The sequence below is a fragment of the Lissotriton vulgaris genome, unplaced genomic scaffold (assembly GCF_964263255.1).
Source record: "Lissotriton vulgaris unplaced genomic scaffold, aLisVul1.2 SCAFFOLD_911, whole genome shotgun sequence".
In the NCBI taxonomy this organism is placed as follows: Eukaryota; Metazoa; Chordata; class Amphibia; order Caudata; family Salamandridae; genus Lissotriton; species Lissotriton vulgaris.
In genome coordinates, this window is record NW_028247209.1 from 625,703 (window position 1) to 637,548 (window position 11,846).

An 11,846-nucleotide genomic window follows, 5' to 3' on the forward strand; every position below is an offset into this window, starting at 1 on the left:
ATTGTTTCTAGGAAGTAGTCAAAGAATTCTTGTTCTCTAAGAATAGTTCTACTTTAAGCAGATTGGTTTGTGCCAAAGTACAGTCTGTTTTGGAAAAGCCAAATTAAATTGTAGTGAAATAGAGTTCCAAACTTGGAAGCTTTTGTTTTGAAAAAAAGTGAAGGTCGAATTTCAGAGTTCGAAAGAACGCTGTGTGCTGGTAAGGCCGAAGAGGAGCACGGTTAACTGAAAGTGCTCGTGGCCTACAGATAGCGCCGGTGGGCCGGCAGGACGGGAATGTGGAAATAAACGTCCTGCAAGTCCAAGGCTACCATCCAGTCTTCTGGGTCCAGGGCAGCTAAGACCTGAGCCAGTGTCAGCATCCTGAACTTCTCTTTCCGGAGGAAGCCGTTGACGTTCTGTAGGTCCAAGATAGGGCGTAGGCCCCCTTTGCCCTTCTTGGGTACAAGAAAGTAGTGGGAGTAACAACTGCACCCTACTTCCGGCCCAGGAATGCGCTCGATGGCCCCGTTGGCCAAGAGGGCCGTAACTTCCTCTTGCAGTAGTTGCAAGGGGTCCCCGACACTCTTTCCTGCCCAAGGTTGTCAAAGCCTTCCACATCGGGCAGTCCATCACCTTGCCCACCTTCTTTCCGCCTCCGCATCCATCAAAGGAGGAAGAGCGGCTCCACCGGCTGGACCCAAAACGTGCGCTCTCGTTTTATCTGGATCGCACACGCCAGTTCCGGGTGGATGACCATCTCTTTGTTGGTTACGTGGGCGCTAAGAAGGGACGGGCGGTACACAAGCGTACCATCTCTCGGTGTGTCGAGTTGTGTATCAAGGCATGCTACTCCTTGACTAAGAAGGAACCTCCTGTTGGGCTGAGGGCCCATTCCACTCGGGCCACGGCGGCTACTGCTGCCCTGGGTCAGGGAGTCCCCTTGCAGGACATCTGTCAGGCAGCTATGTGGGCCTCGCTGCACATGTTTGCAAGACACTACTGCCTGGACAGTCAAGTCCGGAAGGATGGCTTCTTTGGCCGTTCCGTCCTCCAGGACTTTCTGGTGTGATTATTGGTTCGCAGACCCTCCACCGGGGTTGGTATTGCTGGGGTATCTATTCTAAGGTAAGGAATCTAATACTAACCTGTTTCTTTCAGATGAACAAGTTACTTACCTTCGGTAACGATATATCTGGAAGAAACAACAGTTAGTATTAGATTCCTTACCGCCCCGCCCATCCTCCCCGTTCTGCGAGCCGATATCTAGGGTTAAGGTTTTTCCCCCTTTCAGGGCCTAGTTTCTTGGCACCAGTGTTGGTTTTTATCATGGTTCTGCGTTTCTGGCGCGGAGAAGCTGTGTTTAAGACCTGACGTCAGCGTGCGAGGGCGGCGTCTAAGTACTCCGGCGATGTCATCCCGGAGCCAACGACCCCGACGACGGACAAGGAGCCAGACTACGCCTACCGACGCGCAAGTGTACTGCTACGCAAAAGTTTCCGGATCCAGTCTGACGCCTGGGGATATTCTAAGGTAAGGAATGTAATACTAACTACTGTTTCTTACAGATATATCGTTACCGAAGGTAAGTAACTTGTGCATTAGTCCTAACCTGTGTCCCATGTTTGGGATTGCTCTATCCCCCACTCCAGGGATTCGAGCAAACGGAACATTATTTGCATCAGTTATATATGAGTACTTGAGTGGATAGCTTTTTGGTAGTGTTTTACCACTGTCTTTTATTGAAGCAGTGACTGCTTCATTATTTCGCTGTCTATTTTTGTTTTCGAACGAGTAGTTGCAGCTACGGAAGCCGTTTGCACAGCTGCCTTCGCGGCTTCATCAGCCAATGAATTCCCTTCAACGTGAACACCATCACTCTGATGACTCAGTATATGGATCACGCAAGTCTTTTGTAGTTCTTTCTGCAAAAGAACTACTTGTTCCCAAAGCACCTTATGCTTGATTGTGCCACCTTTTGCGTCTTTAAAACCATTTTGGGGGGCTTGGCTAGCGGCCGGACAAGATGGCCGCACATCAGCAGAGCTCTGTGACAATAGAGCCCATCCCTTCAAAATCTGTCTACTAATCCGGTACAAAATTGGAGCTGTGCCTACGTATCAGAAGAGGACGAACCTCCGATCCATGCTGCACTAATTTGCTCGTCTCTACCCCTGGGTTCCGCGAAGTTAGACGGCGACGAAGACTGAGGCCTAATCACCACGCCGGAGCTAGGGACTAAATTGCACCAGCTGCCAGACGGTGTGGAGCCCCGAACGGGGGGGGCGAACACTGGGTGCCGAGTTGGGGTGCCGAGACCTACCCTACGAAGCACCGACGGGGGACTGACAGGAAAACCCCCCATCGGCGGCATAGCTAGGAATACTGCATACTACAACTGTGCACTGGGACGCGGCCGGAGCCCTGCGGCGGGAATCTTCGTGCCAAGGTAACCGAGAGGCGGCCTTCACTCCGCAGAGGCAGCGCCGTCAGGTACGGGTTGGGGGCCCCGTTCTACAGACATAAAGGACACCTAAAGAGTGTGTGAACCCCCAGAGGGCCACAGACACTATAGCCACAACCGGACATACCCGCAGGGGAGGCAGTGTATCGCAACGCTCACCGTGGGACAGTGAATGCTGGTGAGTGCTCCGTAACTGAAATAAACCGGCCATCGCGACGTGTCCGTGCCGAGCACTAAGAGCCGTGGGGTAGGGCCTAGTATTACGTGGTCCTCTGCAGCAACTGCCTATCCAATCCACAACAGGAAGGCTTAGACATCCCAGAAAGGGCCCCGGAACAACCGTAAGTCATTTGTGAGCCAGACAAGAACGCCCTACAGGGTAACAACCAGAGCCCTAGACAATGAGCGGCAGAGGGTCCAGCGGGCAACCCCCGAGGTTAGAGAAATACGCATACACCAAAGGCAACCCAGACCTGTCGCGGGAGGACACACCGCGCACCTCGCCCCAGAAGCCCTGGCCCGACACCCAGGCTGCGGGCACAACGGGCACAGATCAGATCACCCTCCACGATGTCATGGCTGCATTGAAAACAATGCAAACTTCAATGGGCTCCATCTCCACAGATGTCTCCCTAATCAGTGCGGACTTCGCTTAATTGATGTAGAAAAGACGACGTCATGACTTACGGGTGACACTGCCGAACTTAAACAAAGAATGCAGCAGTTGGAGGATGACAACGTCTCCTGAAAGCCAAACTCGATGACAAAGAAGGCCATTCCCAGCTCAACAACATGCGCCTAGTAGGTGTGCCGGAATCCTCTGGCGGCCCAGCACTAGACCTTTACGTGGAAGGCCTCATCCAAAACCAACTTCAACCGAAAGGACTGTCCAATTACTTCTCGGTGGAGCGTGCCCACCGAGTGCCTGGAGGAAAACCACGCCCGGGAGCACCGCCGCGTCTGATATTGGCGAGGATATTTAATTTCCGAGACCGTGACACCATTTTGCAGGCCGCACGAGTTGCCCCACCGCTGAAAATTGATAATTCAGAAGTTACTTTCTATCCCAATTACACAGCGGCAGTGGCGCAGCAACGGCGCAGTTTCACAGAAATCAGAAAGGAACTCAGAGCCCGGGAGCTGAAATATTTGATGATCTTCCCAGCGAAGCTATGCATCGAATCGGAGGGGAAAGTATCGTTCTTCGAATCCCCCGGGGACGCACAAGACTGGCTGTAAGGATGGAGACCAGCGGGAGGACCCAAGAATCGCGACGCGAAGCGACACAACCGATGAAGGGGCGACCAGTGGCCAAAACAGACGGACTTCACGACAGAACCTTGCACCGAGATCACAGACAGTTTTAAGTTTGGAACTGACCGGCATGTAATGTGTAATCACGCTAAGACGCTACTATCTGGACATGGCCCGGGGATTATTGTTGACAGGCGGGAGGCGGTCTTGATTGCACTGCGGGTGTGTCGCCCTGAGGCGAGATGTTGGACTCAAACCGAAGACTGCAGCACTACCGCAGGTAGGACCTACGATATTGGCACAGCACCACATGAACACTGTAAGGGGACAAGGGTCTCTTTAAAGTCTCAGAAGTCTCACCCTCCAGAATGTTGCAGTTGTCTCGGGGTAGCAAGCACTCTGCTCAGTTGGGTTGGTGGACAGTTTGGGGTCAGCCGGGCAGGGAGGCAGGGTGGGGGGTTGGGGGTTTAGTTGTTGGTGGCTTAATTTAGCATTACTATAGGTTATTTACTCTACAATCACTCCATGAATGCTTACAAATATGTACGTGGACATTGAGCACACACACAGATATCTGGTGCATAAAATCGAACTATATGAGCACGTACATCCAACACTTTGGCCACGCAGTTCAGAGAAATATTTGTCACATTAGGGCTTTAAATAATACACGCGATGTCACACTCTGATGAAGGGGTCTCTGGCTCCCAGGCTACGAAAATGTCATACCCGACACTGTCATTGCTATCCTGGAACATGAATGGTCTGGGGCACATGATAAAACGGGGTCTAGTTCTACAATACCTGAAGCGGAAGGGCCCCACAGTTGCACTGCTTCAGGAAACACACTTAACTGGAGGGGCCTGCAATGCCCTAGACCGGTGGGGATTCAAAATGGTCACCCACGCTGAATGTACATCAGGATCTCGCGGGGTTGGTATACTAGTCCACAAAAGTTTCCCACTAGTGATACGAAACACCTGCTCTGATGACCAGGGACGCTTCACCGCCATGGCATGTCAATGGGAAGGACGTAGGTACAATATGGTCTCGGTGTACATACCCCCGGCGCTGCACCAAACCGCCTTCAGAGACCTGGGTAAATTCCTGTTAGACCTGCTGGAGAGAGGACTGATCATAGGGGGCGATTTTAACGCTGTGGTAGACGCCTCCGTAGATCGCAAGCCTCCAAATGTAAATGTAAATTGATACTTGTATAGCGCACTACTCACCCACAAGGGTCTCAAGGCGCTTGTACGAATACCGCTGTGGAACCCATCCTGGCTTTCCCTGTGAGGCGTCCACTCCTGGGCACCCCCAAGGTGGAGGCCAGGCATCCTTAGCATTGTGGGGGCCGTTGTGGAGATTAAGCAAGCTATTGCCCAGAGTTGCAGAGTGGAACTCCATGATTGGAATGGGCACCGAGGCGAGAATTATCAGGTCCGTGGAATTTTGAGCCCAAGACCCGCCGAGGCGGGGAATTGAACCCTGGTCCCGGGCTAGACCTCTGCATCAGGGTCTGCCGCTCTAATCATTGAGCCACATTTCTCCAAGAGACACTCACGGACACAACCATACCCTAAGGGACTTCTTGGGACTGACTGATATATGGCGACTTAAGCACCCTACAGATTGCCAATATTCCTTCCACTCAGGGGCACACAATAGTCTGTCGCGGATAGATTATCTCCTGACCCTAGCAGCCCCCTCCCTCCCCCCCCCGAAAAAGTGAGTGTAGTAGAGCATCTGTCACATGGCATCTCAGACCACTCCCCGATACACCTCACCTACACAACGCATGTGCCTGGTCGGCGACGGATCTACCCACTATACCCAGGATATCTCCAAACCCCCAGCATAGCTAAGGCCCTAAAGAAATCCACTGAACAGTACTTTGTAGAAAACACACACTCTGTAGAATCGTCAACCATATTATGGGAGGCCTACAAGACAGTGATCCGAGGACACGCCATTTCCACCATTACCCGACACACTCGAGAACGTAGGGAACACTTAGATAAACTGGAAACGGTGTTACAGAGGGCGGAAGTGGCGCACGTAGAAACACTCACTGACGCAACAGCACAAACCCTAGCACTGGCAACCCAGGAATATAGGGCTTGCACATGGGAACAAGCAAAAACTAGGCACATAAACACGTTACACAGAGTATACAAGCTAGGGGACAAGACTGGGAAGATGCTGGCTTGGTTGGAGAAAATGGAGAAAGCAAATAGATGCATCGCACAGCTGTCACTAAGAGACGGCACCGTCTACACTGACCCCCAGCTTATTGTAGAGGAGTTAGCGACTCATTATGAACGGGTATATACGCCAAAAGCCATGGCCACAGTGGACGGCATCATAAACTTTTTACAACATATAGACTTACCGTCGCTGCCACTGGAAGATACGCAGACGTTGGAAGCAGACCTCAAGGCGGAGGAATTGGGATTAGCACTGGCGGCCCGCCACACGGGAAAGGCCATGGGACCCAATGGTTTGCCAGTAGAACTTTACAAAAAGATGGCAGGCACAGTCACCCCTCACTTGCTCGCCATGTATAATGATTGCCGGGAGCAGGGAATCCTGCCCAAAGACCAGAGACTAGCGACGATTGTGGCAATTCATAAACCAGGCAAACCTGCGACACGGCCGTCATCCTACCGCCCGATCTCACTGCTAAATGCAGTGGCTAAAACATTGGCGAAGGCGCTTGCGCTTCGGCTGCAGCCATACCTTACCACCCTGGTCCACCCGGACCAGTCTGGTTTCATGCCCGGCTGCAACACCGCCCTCAAATTACGGCGCCTGAATGGTGTGATGGCCCGCATACCCCTGATAAAAGAAGAGGCAGCCATCCTCTCACTAGACGCACAATGGCACTCGACTTGGTCGAATGGCCGTTTCTGTTTGCAGTACTTCGGAAATTGGGATTTGGTCCCAAGTTCTGTGGATGGATTGAATTGCTATATACGGCACCGCTGGCACAGGTGGTGGCGAATGGACATATTTCGCGGGAATTCCAGTTGGGGAGAAGAACGCGGCAAGGTTGCCCGCTATCCCCTCTCCTCTTTGCCCTCGTGCTGGAACCTCTGGTCGCATGGTTGAGACAGGAGCCTCGAATTCGAGGGATACGATGGGAGGCAGATTGGGAAGACCGTATCTCCCTATATGCTGACAATGCACTAATATACCTAACATCCCCGGCAGAATCCCTGAGGGCCCTAATGGTCATTCTCACGCAATACGGGACTGTGTCCGGGTATACCATCAATTGGTCGAAATCACTACTGTATGTGCTACATGGGCCTACACCCGAACTACCTCCGGGATGTACACTCCAAATCGCGAGTAACGGGTTTAAGTATCTGGGGATATATGTCACCCCGCAGGACGATGTGTTTATGACAGAAAACCTAATAAAACCCCTTACTCGGCTCAAGGCAGACGTCGGACATTGGCGGACCCTGCCGTTGACACTGCTGGGGAGGGCGGCATTATTTAAAATGTTGGCTCTGCCCAGGTTCCTCAACGCCCTCTAAAACACCCCTTTCCTGGTCCCTCTTTCTTATTTTAAGGCCATTGAAGCGAAAGTCACTTCGCTGTTGTGGGACGGTCGATACCCCCGTATTGCGCAACGAAAACTAGTACAAAGCTGGTGTGACGGTGGCATTGCCCTACCAGATGTGAAACTTTACTACTGGGCCTCGCAATTGGCGATCATAAATCAGTGGCTGCATGTCTCCATGAAGAACCAGCATTCCGGCTGGACAGGGCCATCCTTCCTGCACAAAACCTGATGAAAGCTCTATACACTAATAAAAGAAAACATACTCACAGGTCCCACCGCACATACAATTAAAATATGGCACACTGCACAGAGGGCGCTGGGGTGGGAAGGAGTATTAACACTCGCCACGCCCCTTTGGGAGACTCAACGTCTCGGCACCCTAGTGAACACCAAGGGGTTCAGACAACGGGACCTCATCGGTATTTCAAAGATAGGCGACCTCTAGGTGTGAGGAGAAATCCTCACTTTCGCGACACTACAAGCCAAGTATAACATGGGTGACACAGAACATTATCGATACTTACAAATTAGGCACGCCCTTCAGGGCGCAATCTCCCAGGGTACCACACTGGCTGATTCCTCACCCCTTGAGGATAGAATTCTAACAGAATACATGGACAAAAAAAGCTATTTCGCAAATTTATAGGAAATTGGTTAATAATCAACCAAACCACACACTGATTCAACTGGCCAAAGGGGAAGCAGACCTGGGAGAGATTGACGACACCGACCGGTTGGGTGCATTGGCATCGGCCCGTGAGGCAGCAATCCCGTCACGACTCAAGCTGATACAGCTCAAGGTACTACACCGGGTGTACTACTCCCGTACCCTCTTACATAGGCTAGGGCACGCGCAAGACTCTTTCTGCCTTAGAGGTTGTGGGTAAGTTGGGACGTTCTATCATGTCATATGGGACTGCCCCCAAGTATAATCATACTGGGACCAAGTTACGACAGAAATATCGGAGATGGGGGGCTGAGGTCCGGCGGGAACCCCGGTGTTGCCTCTTAAACATCTGGCTGCCCACTGACCTAAACCTAGCGCTACAGAATTGGGTAACACTAGGCATGACCATCGCCAAACGGAACAGTGCCATGCACAGGGGCTCAGGGTCACCGCTAACCTGTCTTCGTAACTGCCTCTAAGGCAGGTACAGGTGTAACGACTTTAATGCGTTTACCCTGTGCCAGGGCTCTCCTTTGCTACCGCAGTTTGAACCGCTGACAGAATTTTTTCTGTTGAAGTGAATTTTATTTCAGCTTGTGTGTACAAGTGTGACTTGTAAGCTATTGGTACCTTTTCACCTTCATTTTAAAGGTTGGGTATGTGAATCCGCATCTCCCTGGGATGTTTCGGATTACAAGGTTGCGTACATTGTCGCGTGTTTATAAGTGTGTTGTTGCCAACATGTCTGTCTGTACTGAGCGCAACATTTCTGTGTGTTTTTGAGACCAATTAGGCTTTTTGAAATCAGGTTTAATTAGTTCGTAGAGAGGTTTAACCCTTTCTGCGTAATTCAGAATGTAAGTTCTTCCGAAGTTTAGGAATTCTAGAATTGACTAAGTTTTTCAGCGTTTTTAGAGGTTGGAGCAGCGCACATTTTTCGAAAAAGTTGGCTGCTAGGCTTTTGCCTTCACTTGAAAGGTTGTATCCCAAGAATAGGACATTGAGGTGGGCAATTCTTGATTTTTTTAAAGTTGAATTTATACACTTCAGATGCGAATCCAAGTATTATGGTGTTCACCCTGTTCAAGTGCCTGTCCAAATCATCATCTGTAAGATAGATGTCATCGACATAAGATAATGTCTCATCATCATACGTTTATAGTAACTCTGTTATTCTGGCTGAAAATAACCCTAAACTATACTTGAATCCTGACGGCAAAATTGACGCTGTGTCCCCATTATTGAGAAAGCGGTCAAATACCTGCTTTCTGGTGCGATATTTTGACAGAAGAAACAGTTTGAAATGTCTAATGTCGTTTTGTATTTTTTGCGCACAATGTTATTCATCAGTGCTGCACTGTGCATTTTGTACTGCAAAGGTTTTGCTACAATAGTTTAAATGTCTGTAATCCAAAACTAGACGATATGATTAGTCTGGTTTGGAGACAGGAAACAAAGGATTGTTCATGGACGAGGTGCATGTTTGAATCACCCCCTGGTATTCAAGTTGATCTAAGATCTCCCTGACTTGTTTTTAGCTTCCTTCTTTACTGGGTACTGCCTCTGAGCAGTAGGTTGATTTTTTTAACTGTATTTTATGGTGAGGAGATTCCTCATCCCATCCCACTTGATTTTTATATAATGCTGGAGCCTGGGCCACAGCCCATTTTCTGGCATAGGTGTATTTTTTATGAATAGGAATATGGTTTTAGAAGGCTAACATAATTATTTCTTCGACATGCGCGCACTCCCTGACAAATTCAGGTGGTCGGTCTTTTTCAGCCAGAAGGATGTCATAACCTTTAGATCATTTTTCCCAAAAGAGTGCTTTTATTTTCTAGTTATGTCCCCCTCCATCCGGAGTGTTACTTCATATAACTTATGGGGTACACTAACCCTGGTGTCTGCAGTTTCAACCTGAATACATTCATTCAGATCCACTGTCTCCAGATGATCTTTCAGGATCCTGCGAGCTATGGTGGCCTCTGCTGCGCTGTCCAGCATTGTCTGGGCCCACTCCCCGTTCTTGAGTGGTGTCCTCAAGTTCCTCGGCATGTCTGATTTTAATACTTGCTACCTTCTTTTTGGAGAATTTAGTTTTCTTATTTTTTTAGAACGTGTTGATCGTCTTTGGACTTCACGCGTTATTTTTGTGTTCTGATCGTCCTCTTCTTTCGTATTTCTGCGAGGAAGTCTGAAAGGTACGAGAGGATTGTGTATCAGTATCTTGATATCTATCAGGTTGTCCTAAATTATCCCTATTTCTGAGGTTATACCTCTTCATAGTGCTCCTTTGGAGGAGATCTACCTCTGGACTAAGAGCGCTTCTCTTTAGGAAGTGACTGTCTACTATTATCCCATTTCTTTTTAGGAGTATGATTGTTTTTGATAAACTTTTTCAGGATTTTTTGTTAATTCGGTCTTTACAGGTTTCCCTCCCAAACTATCTCTTCCTAGTTCTTCATAGGATTTTTCAATAGTTCTGAAAAGTTCATACGGTTGCTCAGTAATATCGAGTTCTTTTAATTTTTGGCGGTCTGCCACGGATGCTGCTTCAACTTTAATGTTAGCTAATAAAATAGCTGAGACTTGTTTGAAATCTTTCAGTAATTTCATACCAAGATTCAAAGCTGGTTCTGGACCGTATTCATTTTGAATCTGTCTCAGAACGTCAGGTATCACCGTCATAGACGGGACACCATGTGTTTTTGTGTAAATTGAAGCAAAGACTGTACCCCAAGTGTCACAGTCCTCCACGTGTGGTGCAATCCCCATTGGTAAACAGATTGTTAGAATCCTGCGTTTCTCATGAGGTGTACTATTGGGAAATACTGCCTCTATTTGAGTAATTTTCTGGGCTAACCAGAGTTGAATTTGTTCCCTTTTTGCGGGCAACTTACCGATGACTGACTGTATAGTCTGAGGTGTGATTTTGTTTGTGTTCCCCTGATGAGAGGTGTGCTGTGGAATTCTTATAGCAGGTTGGACTGTTAAAGTCCGCATGACATATTTTACCAATTGTCTATGTATTTTAATTGTTTTAGCTGAGCTAACAGTTCTGGACCTGTCATTTGTTCTATGGCAGGATGTGGTGTATAGCTGGCTAGTACCAGGCATGTTGCTCCTGGTCTTCCTAGTGGAACGAGCCTGGTAATGTGATTTTGATGTTGTAGGGTACCTTTAAACCAGAGCTGATGCTCTTGGTAAGTTAGTGGAATTCCAATGTCCTCGAAAGGAACGTATTCCGCTGGATGTTCCTCTATCTCTTAGAAGTGGAACACATGTGTTGGTCGGTTTTGCTTGTAGAAAGATAATCCATGAATAGAATACCTCTGTCTGCCGATATTCATGTGCCTCTATGACAAATATGACTCTGCCACCTCTTGCTGATAGGCCATTTTCTATAAGCTTTATAGCTATGGTTTTCCTTACGTTTTCCAGGATGTTTATAGCATCTGCATTGTCATGTCGGAAACCTGTAGTGTCAAACCCTGGTTGGTTTGCATTTACTGCAGTTCCACTGCCCCCAGGATTGTCTTCGTCTGACCGTCCTGACACTTGCAGAAGGAGGTCGCTCCCTTCGCCCTCAGCTCCTGCTTGGTATCGTTATCTGCGCTCTTGCACAATTTGTAATCGCATTACTGCTGCCTCCTACACAGCATAGCGCTGTAGTGCGTGTGCCTTTGTAAAACATCTAAGACATTTGTAGCGCTTTTGGGGTAATTTAACACGGCGCTTTAAGTCGCGCTTTCATAGCTGTAGCGCTATTTGTACCGCTTGGTTGACTGTGCATTGCCTGCTTTAGACTAGATTAATGCCACGCTAGCAAGACACATTGGAGCAGCCATTGTTGATTGTCTGTGCCCCAGCCTACCTCCAGTTTCGTTTTATTTCGCTGCCGCCATTTT